This window comes from Felis catus, chromosome D4 (assembly GCF_018350175.1).
Source record: "Felis catus isolate Fca126 chromosome D4, F.catus_Fca126_mat1.0, whole genome shotgun sequence".
NCBI classification, from domain to species: Eukaryota; Metazoa; Chordata; class Mammalia; order Carnivora; family Felidae; genus Felis; species Felis catus.
In genome coordinates this window covers 71,476,561-71,493,546 of record NC_058380.1, presented here as the reverse complement: position 1 = coordinate 71,493,546, position 16,986 = coordinate 71,476,561, and the positions used below count along the sequence as shown (strand labels likewise).

Below are 16,986 nucleotides of genomic sequence, written 5' to 3'. Positions count from 1 at the left end.
CCATGTTTTCATGGAAGTGAAAAACAGTGATGTTCAAGTAAATAGTATGGTATCATTGTCTGGTAAGGGTGACAGAATAACGTAAGTGCACTGCACTCTTTGTTTTGGTCAGCTTTTTTGTCTTGTTTTTTTGGTTGTTCAGCACCTATTCCAGTATCTTTTGGAAATGATCTTTATTCCCATTAAATACAGTTTAGCGGGCCAGGAAGCCTAAGTGGAAGTTCTCTGCCTGAAGTTGGAACTAGAAGCAGAATGATGAAAGGCTATTAATTCTTGGAGTTAATTTATTATGGCCTCAGCTCCTGGGGCAACAGTATGCTTGCTTCCTAAACTCTTTGGAGCAGTCTAGTGTCTGTATGTTCCTTGCTTGGTTTCCAAACCTTCCCTCCATCTGGTGAGCTTCCCTGTATCTTTCCAGTCAATTCCCTGTTTGTTTTGTTTTGTGTTTTGTTTTTTGAGAGAGAGAGACAGAGGGAGGGCTAGAGAGAGAATCCAAGCAGGCTCCGGGCTCAGTGTGGAGCCCAACATGGGGTTCAATCCCATGACCCTGGGATCATGACCTGGGCTGAAACCAAGAGTCAGATATTCAGCCAACTGAGGCACCCAGGCACCCTTCCTTATTTGTTTAAGTTAGTCAGCATATGGTGATCACAACCAAAGAAACTTAACTAATACTCAAATATTCCAGGTGAGGCAAAGTAATTCAGTTTGAGCCTTGTGATGGTCACAGTACTAGCAGTATCCTGAGTCATTATAGGCAATTCTATTTTTGAGAGAAGAATGGAACTATAATTCCAAAAAATTAAAATGATCAGGAGTGAAGGAGGTTACTGAAGGCAGACACAGCAAAGTAATAAATTTACTTCATAATTTATTTAGAGCTAGGATGGAGAATGCGAGTTGATTTCTTTTTCCCTACAGCATTTTGTTATGAAATATTTTAAACATACAGCAAAGTTGAACAAATTTTACAGTGAACACCCCTATGTCTGCTATCTACATTCTATTATGAGCATTTTACTCTACTTGCTTTGTCACATGTCTGTCCAACCATCCCTCTATTAGTCCATCTTATTTTTGATGATGTAATTCAAGGTAAGTTGCAGACTTCAATATATGGATATCTGTGTATTGTATTCTGTATGTCATTAACATGATTGAATATTAGTTTATGTAAAACCTACTTACAATGTAAGTTTTTTTAATGTAAAACTTACAGTGAAATGTACAAGTCTTAGTTATTAATTTCCCGAGTTTTAACAAGTGCACATACTTGTTTCTATGGGTCTGTAATTATAGGGGTACTACAACATTACTGGAAATGTAATTATATGGAGAAAATTGTATTTAACACAGCTATTTTCGGGAAGAGTTCTATAGGTTGTTGAAGAGTGTTTTGCCTACATAGGCCCTTGGGGTGGGAAGAATTGGCTGCTAGAAAGCAAGCTCTAGTCACAGTCAGTGGGTCTGTGATTCCAGGGTAGTGTAGGCTGAGGTTCTCCTGACCAGCATTCAGTTGGTTTCTCCTTTAGGTAAAGGATGCTCATATACCTAAATAATATCCATTTGAAGGTATACAAATGATTAGCTACCTGTAGTGTGAAATTATCTGTATGAATCCTCAGATGTCTCTGAGCCTGAAGTGAAAGGAAAATGCATGCTGACTAAATGTATGACAATTCTTTTTATGTCACTTTAATTACTAATTAGGAGACACGTATTAGGTCTTAGTTCTTGTGCCCTTGCTACAGAATACTTGACTGAGAAGACTGGCAAGAAGGAGGAACAGTGGGTAGAGTTTTAAATTCATGAATGGTAGGCTCTGGACACTGGAACGGGATGGGCTAGAGTCTGGTTAGGACAGAATAAACTACCTTTCCTCTACTCTTTGTTTTTCCTACAGAAGAATCTGTAATTGTCTGTGGTTGTCATGAATTAGTAAAACTCCAGATTCTGATATAGTCTCTCTACTTTTCTACTACCATTTCCTGCCATTGACGGAGGAGGTGATCTGACCACTTAGCATAATTCAATTTTAAGCTTGACCCCACAGGGGTCTTTCAAAGGGTTGCCTTCACCTGGAAATAAAAGAAGTATGTGGTTCAATGAGACATCACCTCATAGCAGTTAGGATGGTTATTATGAAAAGGACAAGAGATAACAAATGTTGGCTAAGATGTGGAGAAAAGGAAATCCTTATATACTATTGGTGGGGATGGAAATTGGTTGCAGTCATTATGGAAAACAGTATAGAGGTTCCACAAAAAGTGAAAAATAGAACTCCCGTTCTACCATATGATCTACAATATGCTCCAGCAATCCCACTCCTGGGTATATATCTGAAGGAAACAAAATCACTATTTTGAAGAGATATCCCCATTCCCATATTCATTATAGCATTATTCACAATAGCTGAGATATGGAAACAACTTAATGTCTTTTGGTTGATGGATAGATCAAGAAAATGTTGTGTATGTATGGAATGGAATATTATCAGCCTTAAAAAACAAGGAAATCCTGGGGCGCCTGGGTGGCACAGTCGGTTAAGCATCCGACTTCAGCCAGGTCACAATCTCGCGGTCCGTGAGTTCGAGCCCCACGTCAGGCTCTGGGCTGATGGCTCAGAGCCTGGAGCCTGTTTCCGATTCTGTGTCTCCCTCTCTCTCTGCCCCTCCCCCGTTCATGCTCTGTCTCTCTCTGTCCCAAAAATAAAAATAAACGTTGAAAAAAAAAAAAAAGAAAAAAAAAAAACAAGGAAATCCTGCCACTGGTGACGACATGGATGAACCTGACGGGTGTTATGCTAAATGAAGTAAGTCAGATAAAGACAAATACTGCATAGTATCACTTGTATGTGGCATTCTAAAAAAAAAGCCAGTTTCATAGAAACAAAGAATAGAATGGTTGGCTGGGGCTGTGGGTAGGCAAAAATGAGGAGATGCAGATCAAAGGGTACAAACTTTCATCTGTAAGATGAAGTTCCGAGGATCTAATGTACAGCATGGTGACCATACTTAATAGTATGGTATGGCACGCTTGAAATTTGCTGAGAGTAGATCTGAAGCATTTTTAACACACACGCACACACACATGCACACACGCACGAGAGTTAACTACGTGAGGTGATAGGTACACACTTAATTATCTTGGTCTTGGTAATCATTTCACAATGTCAAATCACAAACAATATCAAATCATCAAGTTGTATACTTTAAATATATACTCTTTTTCTTCTGGGGATTTATTATTCATCTCTTCTATAAGAAGATCCTGTTTCTGGTGACCCTCTTTAAAAACTCAATATGGTTGGATCAAGATGGTATGCAGACATAGGGGTTCTGACTCTTTGGGAGCACACACCGAAACTAGGGCTGAAAATGGGAATCTCTAGGTGCCTGGCTGCCACAGAGCCCTAATCACCTTGAGGTTTTCTGGCTATGGGTCCAAAAATTATGGAAGCAGCCAGTTGTCACAATATACTTTCATATATAATTTTTCTTATAAAATTAACTTCACTGTTCCAAAAAAAAAAAAAAACAGAAAAAATTCATAACTTGTCATCTTAATTGCTGCTAGCATTTTGTTATGTGTTTCCTCTCAGCATGCTTTATAAATATGACTTAGGCTGGGGCACTTGGGTGGCTCAGTCAGTTAAATGTCAGACTCTCAGTTTTGGCTCAGGTCATGATCTCATGGTTTCATGAATTCGAGGCCTGGATGGGGCTCTGCGCTGACAGTGTGGAGCCTGCTTGGGATTCTCTCTCTCTCCCTCTCTCTGCCTCTTCCCCATTTGTGCTGTCTCTTTCTCAAAAAGGCATAAAAAATTAAAATAAAATATGACATCTGCCCATTATGTTTGTATATTTTATATTATTTTTACCTTTATTATTCAATCTTAAGATGTTTCCCAGGGTGCATCTTTTAGAGTTAACTTAAAATTTAATTAGAAAATTATTTTCTGAGGATTCCAAAGTATTTCAGTGAGTTAACTGATGATGGAATATTTAATGATTTTCCAATTCCTAGTCATATTTAGGTTGTCTCCATATTTTACTGGTATAAATAGCACTGACATGGGTGCTTTTTTGTACATAATATCACCATGCTTTCACGCTTATGTACAAGTAGGGATGGAAGTTACTACTAAGGGCTATTACCATTTGCTGAGGAATGTGTATGTCCTATCCTCTGCACATGTAAGAACAGGTCACAAAGGGTAAAGAAAGAGAGAAAGCTAGCTCGTGAAGACAGTATAGATGTCTCCACTACTTGTGCAGGGTTGGCTAACTCTCCCGTCTACCAGCAATCTAAGCCAGGGGGCCTATTTTGTAGCGAATACACTCTTCTGCCCTTTTGTAACTTAATATTTTAAATGTTGAAATACTTTTATTTACTTGTTTTTTAAATGTTTATTTTTGAGAGAGAGAGAGAGAGAGAGAGAGAGAGAGCAGGGTGGGAGTTGGGGGGGCAAGTAGGGGAGGGGCAGAGAGAAAGGGAGACACAGAATCCGAAGCAGGCTCCAGGTTCTGAGCTGTTGGTACAGAGCCTGACGTGGGGCTTGGATTCACAAACCCCGAGACCATGATCTGAGTGGAAGTGGGATACTTAACCGACTGAGCCACCCAGGTGCCCCTAAATATTTAAATACTTTTAATTGCTTAACATATTATTTGCCATTTTGCACTCATGCTGCTACTTATTTTACTTATGGAATTTTATATATGATTCCAAAACTTTTATACTGATAATGGCATAAATAACATACATTTCTCCTTATCATTATTATCAGCATCATCTCTGTCAATGAATGAATATTTTTTGCTTTTCAGCCCAAAGTTTTAAGGCATTTTTTGTAAACCTGAAGTTTATTTTGTTTGTTAACCCCTTTTTGTGCCTTCCTTTACATTTTTTGTTATTTCAAGATGTTTTCATTAAGTAGAATTTCTAGGTTAAATTATGCAAATATTCTGTGGCTCTTTATTCGTGGTACCAGATAAAGATGCTGCATTTGTTGTAACTTCATCTACATTCAGTGTTTTTAAAAATCAAAACAAAACAAAATTGACATTATGTATTTTGAAATAGAACTTTAGAACAGTAATCACAGCGCTGTGTAGCAGGAAGTTACAAAAGCATCTGGAAAAGGAGTTTCTGTCTCACTGACTGCCTATTAAGTGAATTTATTAGTATGTAACCCAGGGGTTGCTGACCTCTCCAGTTGTCAGAACTAGCACTTCACTCTAATTCTGAATGAAAGGGTCTGAGCTCTCATTATGTTTGGCCACAGGAAAGTTAGACTTTTCTCATTTTCCCCTCCCCAAGGTCTCTGGGACTCTCTATAGAATATTTGAGTGTTTCTCAGATCAGTCCTAGATTTTACTGCACGCTCGGGCCAGCGACCTCCCTCTGGCCTGCATCTCTGATCTTTGGATAATAACTTCTTATTATTTCTGAACTGGCTTCCGAAGGCCACTGCAGCTCACTCTGGAGAGCTGCAACCCAAATGGGGAGATAGGCCCATCGATTAGCACCCAGAAGTTAGCTGAGGCTGAAACATTTAAACAAAACTCTACTCACAGTACCAGATACCTAAATAATACTAGATGCAGTATAGAGAAGAAAATGCTGGATATCAGATATGACTATTTCCAGGATTCATAAATTAAACCTATTCTCCATTTCCTGGACCCTCCAGGGCAACTAACTTGTTACCCTCACCCTATTACCAAGTTGTAGGAACTGGCTCACATCCCCCAAATGGAGTGTCTTTGACCTGGTGCCCTACAAGAGAGTCCAGACCTCTCAATTCTTCTACAAAGAAGAAAATCCTTTCTCTCCACTCAGTTTTCACCCAACATCCTGATTAAAAAATAAAATCTGTAGGTAAACACCTTTATCTATAATGAAGCCTCCAGAAGTTTGAAAGAGCACATGCTAAAAGACAGAGAGATTGATTTTTACAAACAGATTAAGCAAAAAACCCATCCATAAGGAAAATTTTAAAAATACTATACAAAATAGTATTGATTCAAAATTGAAATCTAACGACCAGGAATGAATATGAATAATATAATAAGTGATAAAATATAACGATGTTACTTAAAGTGTAAGTCATAGCCTTTGTGATTTGGAGAAAAATCTACACAATACATCTAAAAATTACTAGAATTAATAAAATAGTTCAGTAAAGGGTCTATAAGAAGAATATGTACAGAATTAAATGGTTTTAATTATTTACCATAATAGATAATGAAGAAGTATAATGAGGAAATGAAAATCCTACAAAAAGGAAATATTTAATGATAACTCAAGAAATGTGGGCATCCAATGAACAAAGTTATCAAATATACTAAGTGATTGAAAATTGACTTAAAGGTAGAATCCTATTATTTATGCATCTATTTAATTCCACAATTATTTTTGCATGTGTATATTCCAGGGATAACCTTTAGCACTGGGAAGGAATACATCAGTGGACAAGACAGATACATGCTCTGCCTTCATGGGGATTACTGCCTATTATGGGAGATACATATTTTTTAAAAATGTGCATACTTAATTAACTTAATTAAATGACTGTGCTAATGACAGTATAGAAAGTAGGGGCTACCGACACATGTGTAAACCATGAAGCGGGAGACAGTGGCACATTTGAGGAACTCCGGGAAGGCCATGGTAACTGAGGGCAGACAGAGAGTAAACTAGAGTTGCAGAGGGAAGGGAGCCCCGGATCACGTGGGGCCTTGTTGACCATATTAAAGATTCTGACCTTTATTCCAAGAGCAATTGGAAGCCATTGAAAGGTTTTATGACGGTTAAAAAAAATATTAATGACAGGAAACAACCTATCCAACAGAAAGGAGAAGACTTTAAAAATTATAACTAGGGATGAAATATTTTCCATTATGAAAAATGTTTAGTGGGAACTTTTAGTGACATAGAAAAATGAAGGTAACTAAAATAAAATTTAATAGTAAGTATGGTATCAACTACGTTAATAGATGTACATGAATAGGAAGGGTCAGCAATGGTAAAATCTACGACTGAGGGTTTTAGTGAATCTTATTTCTTTAATATTTTTCTGAGTTTTCCCCATTTTCTGTGACAAATGTGCATTAATTTTACCCCTTGAGAAAAAAACTTTATGATATTTTAATTTCTGATCCCTTTTGAGTTGGTCACTTCTGGAATAATTTATTTTGGGGCCCAATAAAAATGAATTTTAGGGTAAACTTCATTTACTTTTCTTTGTTTAACTTTATTTGGGTATGAATGAGACTGTGTGTGTATGTGATTCCTATATCTGGTAACATGATAACTTGTACCCATGTGTGCAGAAAATAATTAAGAAAGCAGGCTAGAAACTGCTATCCTTGGAAATGCCAATTTGCAAGTTGGCACTTGACTGGCATCTGGAAACTTGGATTTCTGGAAAATGGCCACCATTCACAGAACTGATAAGAGTGGCTCACTGTGCGTAGACAGTTTGTACAAGCAATGTGGTTTCTGCTGAATGCTTGCTTTCCTTTTGGGAATCTGGAATTTCAGCACATGCTAGGCAGAGGGGGCCTGTGTGACCAGCCCCCAGTAAAAACCCCGTGTGCTGAGTTTCTAATATACTTCGTTGGTAGACAACATTTTACATGTGTTGTCACAGCGCATTGCTGGGGAATTAAGTGCTTCTCTTGTGACTCCACTGGGAGAAAACTCTTCGAAGCTTTCATGTTTCCTCTGGTCTTTTCTTTGATTTTGCTTTGATATTTTTGCTGTAATAAATCATAGTCATGAGTATGGCCTTGTGCTGAGTCTTCTGAGTCCTCCCAGCAGATCATCAAACCTGGGGTCTTGGGGACCCCCGACACAATAAGCCACCAACATCTTCATGTTGTTGAAACTCTTATGCCAGAATTGTGTTTTTAATTGACTATTAAAAGTCATTTAAATGTGGAAATTTAAGTGCAGAAGCATGCTGACCCCATATCAGTAAAACGTGATAGTATATTTCTATTTGCATATGACACTTAGAAATAGTTAAACTCATGCTTATTTATGGCAAGTATATTATTGACTTGGTTTGGTTATTGATGACTCACAATAGCAGCACAGTTATATTTGGAAACAAAAATTTCTAAATAACTTCCAAATATTATGCAAGTCATCTAAAACCAAATAGTTGATACTTTACCATATTTTCCTATTTACCTCAAAGTTAATAGAATTCAACACAGCATATAGTTTTAGCTTTGGACTTCATGAATGCATGTGTGTCTCTATGTGTAGTCTTGCTACACTGATCATTAAATTATGAATAATTTCATATAAGAAAATATCCCTTTAAACCAAAATCTCATGTGCCACAATGTTCTATCTCATGCAAGTTCTACATAATCAACTAATCTCATCTTATGATACATTTACACAATTCCTCAATTTTTAGTATTTGAACAATACTAATTAACATTCCTGATCCAGATTTTTGAAGGATTATATTTTTAAATAATTATAGGAATATATAACTGATAAAATGATATCTAAAATTTAAATATATAAAACATAAAAGATTATATTCTAAAGATAATATAATTGAATATTTACATAATCTTGGAAGAAGATATTTAAAGCACGGTTTCTTTTTTTTTCAAGTTGATTTATTTATTTTGAGAGGGCAGGGAGGAGCAGAGAGCGACAGAGAAAGAGAATCCCAAGCAGGCTCTGCGATGTCAATGCACAGCCTGACGCAAGGATCCATCTCACAAACCGTGAGATCATGACCTGAGCCGAAATCAAGAGTCAGGTGACTAACCAACTGAGCCACCCAGGCGCCTCAAAGCATGGTTTCAAACAATGGCAGAAACCATAATGAAAAGGTTGTTGACTTTGTCTGCATAAGAATTTGAAACATATTTTCTATAAAGGAGAAAAATCATAAAAAGGTTAAAAGACAACAAAGGGGAACAGAGAAACAGAAAATGGAGAAAACTATTTGCAACCCTTATAACATTAAATATAACAGTGATAAATTACATGTTTATTAGAAAAAATAAACACAACAACTTATATATGGGAATCAATGGGGAATTTGCAATGGCCCAAGAAAAATATGAAAAAATATTTATCTTCATTATTGAAGATAATAAAAATATAAGTTAAAAATACGCAAATATATTTATTCTATCTTATCAGACTAAATACAAAGAAGAATTATAAGACCCAATGTGAACATGGGTGCAAAGAAAAACTCTTACCACAGGTGGGAATATAGATTAGCATAATATTTGGCATATACTAGTCCCCCCTCCAGATATTTGGTCATTAAATAAAAATGTATGAAAATAAATTTCTAGGATTGATTATTAGGAAAGGGTTTGTGAACACAAAGGCAACATTGTTCATAAGAAGACAGCAGGGGTTTTCTTGCACATTGACTCTATTCTCTTCTTTAACGTGGAGCCAAGTGGTGGGTGGAGTAAACTCAATAGACACTTCATCTTGCGTTCAGCAATGTGTATGACATGACCTCTCCAATATATTTATAATCAATAAAGAGAAATATATAGACTTAGTTAAATCTAAAGGTAGTTCTGTGGATGTTAGTTTTAATTAGACCTCATTCTAAACCTATTGAATCAGAATCCCTACAGGTGAGCCCAGAGAATTTTTAAGCTACCCAGGTGACTCTTAGGTAAACTAGGGTCTGAGCACCTTTGGGCTAGATGTCAGATACAGTGGGAATTAACTAATGCATAAGGAGATTTTCATATTATCTTCAGTCTGTGTCCCCCAAGATGCCCTGATATTCTTTTCATAAATGACTCAGATCATGGTCTAAGGATCGTTCCTTACAAATTTTTAGATATCACGGAGCTGGAGGAGTTAATGAATACCTTGAATGATTGCATCAAATACAAAGGATTGGGACAACAAGATCAAGATGAAATTTGATGGAATTAGGTAAGGTCATATACTTTATTCCAAATATCACTGCACGTGGGACAAGATGATAAAGATAGTTTTTGGCTTAGCAGTACTGATTATGAATAAGACATGGGGCTTCAGGCACTCATCTTTGACCCAATATCAGTAAACTTTGTGCATTAACTGCCCCAAAGGGGTAATATGGTTTTAGGATGCATTTATGTAAATGAAATAACCAGAATAACCAAGAAAATAAATGTTTATTGTGTGCCAATAAGTCCACGTTGAATGTCTTCAGGTTAGGTGCCAAATTCTAGGGAGGTTGTTCATAAATTAACCTATATTAAGAGAAAATCAACAAGGCTGAAAAAGTGACTTGAAATTATGCAGATGCAGATACATTGAAGAGGGATTTTTAGCCTAAAATAGAATAAACTAATAGTGGAGAAGGAGCTACATAGGTTATTTATTTTTTAATTTTCTTTTTTTTGCTTGATTTACTGTTTTATTATTATAAAATTAATATATTTGCATTATTTTAAAAATGAAAAATTGAAAAATATCTCTCTGCATATGCCTTTAGACATTGTAGTATTTGGACACACACACAAATAACATCTAGGAGAGCTAATTCAATGTCAACCAACTTAAGTTTTGTAATATTTTGCAGATTTTTGAAGATGATTCTTTCATGTTTATTTTCTCAAAAAAAATTTACAATCATTTTGTCAAGTGAAAAAAAAGTCCTATTAAGATTTTTTTGGACCTACATGAATTTTATGGATTAGTTTAGGGAGTTTTCCTGTCCCAAATAAAACAGCCTTTATTTTACATCTTACTACAAAGTTCTCCAATTTTAAAATTGAGATATAATTCAAATACCATTAAGTTTACCTCCATTAAGTGTATAATTCAGTGGATTTTAATATATTCAGAGAGTTGTATAAACATCACCATTAATTCCAAAACATTTTCATTTTCCTAAAAGAAGCTCCCTATCCATTTCACTGAGCATAATGTTTTCAAGGTTTGTCCATGTTGAGGCATATATTAGTACCTCATTTCTTTTTATGGCTGAATAATATTCCATTGTGTGTATAAACCACATTTTGTTTATCCATTCATCAGTTGATAGACTTGGGATGATTTACACTTTTTGGCCATTATGAATAATTCTACTATAAATGTTGCATGCAAGTTTTTGTGTGAACATATATTTTCAATTTTCTTGTCATATACCTAGGAGTGGAATTTCTGGATCATATGATTAGATTTTTGAAGAACTGTCAAACTATTTTCTAAAGTGGCTACACCATTTTACAGCCCCACCAGCAATGTTCAAGCGTTCTAATTTTTCTATATCCTCACTTGTTATTGTGTATTTTTTAAAATTATAGCCATCCTATTGTGTGTGAAGTGGTATCTCATTATGGTTTTTATTTGCATTTCCTGATGGCTAATGACATTGAGCATATTCCCATGTGCTTATTGGCATATTTATATGTTATCTTTGGAGAAATGTCTGTTCAAATCCTTTGTACATTTTTTCAGTTGGGTTATTTGTTGAATTGTGAGACTGCTTATGTATCCTGGATACAAGTCCCTTATTGGGTATATGGTATGCAAATGTTTTCTCCCATTCTGTGGATTTTTTCACTTTCTTGCTAGTGTCTTTTGAAGCACATATGTTTTACATTTTTATAAAGTGTAATTTATGTGGTTTTTTTTTCTTTGTTTTTGGAGCTTTTAGTGTCATATCTAAGAATTCATTGCCTAATCCAAGTCATGAAGACTTGTGCTATTCTTTCTCCTAAGAGATTTATAGTTTTAGCTCTTACATTTAGGTCTGTGATCTGTTTTGAGTTAATTTTTAATGTGGTGTGAAGTAGTGGTCTAAATTCATTCTTTTGTATGTGAATGTACAGTTCTCTCGGCAATATTTGTTGAAAAGTCTATTCTTTCACATTGAATTGTCTTGGCACTCAAAAAAAAAATCAATTGGCCATAAATGTATTTATAGCTTTACTTCTAGACTTTCAATTCTATTCTATTGATCTGTATGTCTATGCCAATGTAAGTGTCATACAATTTTGATTACTATGGCTTTGTAGTAAGTTTTAAAATTGGGAAGTGTGGGTCCTCCAACTTTGTAGTTCTTTTATAATGTTTTGACTATTCTGAATTCTTAGAATTTTCATATGATCATTTTGTTAGTTTCTGCAAAAATAGAAGGCAACTGGGATTGTGTTAGGGAATTCATTGACTCTATAGATCAATTTGTAGAGAATTTCCCTTGTAACAATATTAAGTCTTCCAATCCATGAACATGGAATGTCTTTCCTTTCATTTAGGTCTTTAACTTATTTTAATGATGTGCTGTAGTTTTCAGTGGTCAAATCTTGAACTTCTTTTTAGAAATGTATTCCCAAGTATTTAATTTATTTTTTGATAATATTGTAAATGGAGTTGTTTTCTGTAAAATAATTCCATTTATCTTTACTTTTTTTTTTGCTGTTGTCATCATATATTTTACCTCTATATATGATATCAACCCTACAACACAATGCCATTATTTTTGCTTTTAGTTGTCAATTGTCTTTCACGGAAATTAAGGGGAAAAAGTGCTAGTCTTTATATTAGCTCAAATATTTATCATTCACAGTGTTATTTATTCCTTTGTGTCAACACAGTTCTTTCTCTGATATGTCATTTCCTTCAGTCTAAAAAACTGCTTTACCTTAGCATTTCTTATAGTGCAGGTCGGGATACAAATTCTCTTATATTTCTTCTATCTGAAAATATCTTTATTTCATTTTTGTTTTTAGAGGATATATTCACTGGTTAAATAATTTTAGGAAGGCTTCTTTTTTTTGTTTAGCATTTTAAGATGACATTCCTTTGTGTTTTATCCTCCATAGTTTATGATAGAAAATCAGACATCATTTTTACCCTTGTTTTTCTGTATTTAATGTCCTTTTTTCTTCTATAGCTCCTATAAAGTTTTCTCTGTAGTAGTTTGACTGTAATATACCAGGTTTGATTTAAATTTTTTTTTAGTTTATACTACTTGGAGTTTGCTGGGTTTCTTAGATCTGAAGGTTTATGGTTGTCACCAATTTTAGAAATTTTTAACCATTATGTTTTCAAGTATTTTTGACCCTTGCTCTTCTTATTCTTAGAATGTGGTTTTTACTTAAGGTTATGGTCCTTGTTTCTAAGACATGACATTTATGGCATTCTTAACAAGGCATCTCCACACTGGCTGGACTAGGAATCTCATATCTCTCTTGCCTCCAGTCAACCCTCAGTCCTGCATTATCTATGCTTTGCTGGACATTGTGGAGTCTCATCCTGTGAATATATAGCCTAGCCTTGTCCAGTAACCCACTGGGCACCCCATGCAGACTTCAGGACCCCTCCTCTGTGCAATTACTTCTCTTGAACCATGATGCAAATTCCAGCTGCCTTAGTAGCTCCAAACTCTGGTTCCTACCTCATTAGCTCAGTGAGACTGCTGTGCTCTGCTTGGACTTCACCTCTCTACTCAGTCATCTGGAAATTGTCTCCAGGCAGAAATCTAGGGAAAATATGTCATTCATCTGCATTTTCCTTCTCTTAAGGATCATGATCCTACATTGCTTGTGGTTCAGGACCTGAAAGCAGTTGCCTTATATATTTCTTCTAATTTTAGATTTGTTTAGGGTGGTTACTCTGTCATGGCTGAAAATGGAATCTGCCTTTTCTTGTTAAATACTGTAGAGTACATAAAATATGGAGTCAGACCCATTTAGTTTAAATAAGGCTAGCAAATTTAGATGCCCACAGGAGTAATGCAATAACATTAAAAACAAGTAAGGTGGTCTAGATAGAACTCTTCTAGCTACTGACCTATATGTATTTCCTTTGAGAATGTGAGAGCCAAACAAAACATTCAAATTATGTTTCCAGCCTATTACAGTTCATGAGCCACTGGTAGCAATCTCTGTTAAATTTTGGATCCTGGCTTTGCTATGTTAGTCTCTTTAAGCCTCTGTTTTCAATTTGTAAATTTAGAATAGTTATACTTAACTCACAGACTTTTGTAAGGTTTAAGTGAAATCAATACAAATAATACTTGGTACATAATATTCTTTTAATAAATGGAAGCTCATCCAGTAGCTAGTTTTATCTATAGGTTCTGGATCCACCATCAACTCAGTCAAGTGAGTTAAGTCTTCTGGCTACTGTGACTGATGATTGCCTTTCTCAGAAAGACTGTTGAGACCTGATCCTTCATGCTTCTCATTCCGTTGTAGTCAATTACAGCATAAGTTAAATTTCTATTGTACTTGCTGCTTCCTTACTTTCGAACTAACCACTTATTTCTTCACCTCCCAAACTATTTTGCTGTTCTTTCTAGAATGGCTGCTCCATAGCCAGCAACACCTATCCTCATATTTTCAATCTCTTGCCTGAGTACTCCTCTACTTCCTTGCCTTTAATGAAATCTGGGTCTTTCCTGAGAAGACCTGAAGCTCTTATAAGTGGCTGTGGCTGTTTACTTTCACAAAGCTTATGCACCTTAGGACCAGAAGGTAGTGTTGGTATCTTTCTAGCTTACTATTGCCACCTCCATTTCTCCACCATCTTATAAAAACCCTTTCCACTAGGCTTTTTCCATTTAAGCTCATTACCCTCCACCCTACTGCTTGCTGTCATATACCAACTTTCCTGGTCATTTCCCCACCATCCATCTAAAATATTAGCACTTGGCTAATCTTCTCCATCTCAGTTCCTCCCATCTTTCCACATCATCTATGGATAATGATTGTATGATGATCTGTTCTGTGCCATTAACTCTACATTTTTAAAAGTAATCTCTATACCCAACATGGGGCTCAAACTCATGACCCCAAGATCAAGAGTCAATGCTCTACTACTGAGCCAGCCAGACACCTGTCTCCTTTGTAACCTAACATTCATTTCCAAAGGATTTTTCAGTACATTCAATTCTTTTATCACAACTATGCTTTACCCACAACAACCATGTCAATTCTCAGTCAATCCTAGACGACTTCAACAATTAGCATTCTGCATTCCTTTTCCTGAGTTGCCAAGCCTTGTTGGAAAAAATAGCATAGTTCTGCAAATATGTATTAGTGTAAATTCATAGATGTTAAATTTAACATGGCACTTACTGCCATTCAGCAGTTCTTTGCTTGTTTTCTAGACAATTCCTTTTATAGGTAGCAGGTTGTATCCCAATTCTACAATTCACTAGGCTGTATGACCTTGGGAAAGTCTTTTAATCTCTCTGATTCTCCATTAATTAATTTCTAAAACAAGAACAGTGGTACCTACATCAAAAGATTGTTTTAAGGATTAAAAAATGTATGTTAAAGAAATTTATCCACTGGATGACACATAGTACTCAGTTAATGCTTGCCCTTTTTCTAATGGCAAATCCCAAGTTTTACTGCTCTCTTTATGTCCGTTCCCTTGCATCTGCTTTCTTCCCCATTGCTCTCTACTCTTAGCAATTGTCTTGCCTTTGTGGACAATAGAGGTCAATACTTGTGGGACTTCTGCTTTCCCTTCATCTCCAGATAGATCAGGAACTGTATTCATTTTTTTACTCTAAATGACTAGCACAGGCTTGGCACATGAAAATATCCAATGTTTGTTCCATTGGATTTAAAATGTCCTTATTTTTATGTTCCTTCCATGAAATTAGGAAAAGATAAGGTGGCAGGAATCACAATGCAATAATAAATTTGGAAATTAGGCTAAATATTTGCTTGTGATGGTTGGTGAAAAAAAAATCCTCTGGTATTCAAAATTTGCCTGAAGGAGACTCAAGAATCAGAATCTGTCTAAACGAAAACACTCATTTAACTCTGATAATTAGTAACATAAACAGAAAACAGATGAATAAGCTGGATTTATTAGTAAACAACTATTTATGATCCAAATCATTTCCCTCCTATGATAGAGACTTCCCGGCTCAATATTGCAATATCTCTCAAATGTAAATAGTAAACCCACATGGCTATTGACAATGATCAATGTGTTTTATGATAGCAGTATGGAAGGAGAATAAACATTCCCCTGCCAACTAAACACAACCAACCAAGCAAAACCATTTTAACCTTTCTTGGGTCAGGATTGGAGTCTAATAATGTTTTTTCAACATACACTCAAACTGAATTTCTGTGGCCAATTCTGACATTAAATTAACTTACTTTTCCTGAAGTAATCTTGGATTTAGGAGAGAACATTAAGATAATGTTATTTTCTTGAGGATATTTATTTTAGTGCATAAGTGTTTTAAGCTAAGATCTTGGTATAGAAATCTGAGATGGGGAGTTTTGGCAGAGAAAGCTTGTGGATTCAAACCCCATTGAAAAGTCATTTTCTCAACAACTTTTTTCCTCAAGAATATCCATTTTATTTGTGTTCTCCCAGTGGGGAGTATGTAGACTTTCATAAGGGTTTGAGAAGGGAAAAGGTCTCTGGTAGTTTCTGAAATGCGAGTACACTGAGAAAGTAAAATCAGACTAGTTGTGAGTCAGACACACTGCCAGGTAGGAATTGAGATAATTCAAAGATTGTCTACCTTCCACATGAAATTTAAGGTACAGTTGCAGTGATCTATTCCTAGAATTGCTTATATAGATATAATAGGTTTTCTCCTTTTGTAGTAGAAAAACTGTAGCACACTTATCTCCCAATTTCTTTTCTTTGACTCCTCTCCGTTCAACCAATATATGTAATGTTCTTTTTCTTTTCATTAATTTCTCATATTTTTTTCAAGAAGAATCACCTGAGATTGAGAAGGAAACATTGATACAAGTTCAAATTGGTATGATATATTAATGTGTAAAGATGTGTTAAATCTAACTATGCATTCATAATGATGATCTATTAGTTAGAATTCTAGGTAACAGAAACCAAACTCCAGGGGCGCCTGGGTGGCTCAGTCAGTTAAGCGGCCAACTTTGGCTCAGGTCATGATCTCACAGTCCGTGAGTTCTAGCCCCGCGTCGGGCTCTGTGCTGACAGCTCAGAGCCTGGAGCCTGTTTCAGATTCTG

General features: G+C 35.7%; 1 protein-coding gene across 1 annotated transcript in view; it reads left to right on the top strand.

Moving 5' to 3' along the window:
- LPAR1 (lysophosphatidic acid receptor 1) overlaps positions 1–16,986 on the top strand; it is a 296,957-nt gene that overhangs the window by 74,873 nt on the left and 205,098 nt on the right. The window contains exon 5 of the mRNA XM_019816317.2: positions 9,854–9,951. The gene's annotated coding sequence lies outside the window, so the exon portion shown is untranslated. The remainder of the gene's footprint in view (positions 1–9,853; positions 9,952–16,986) is intronic.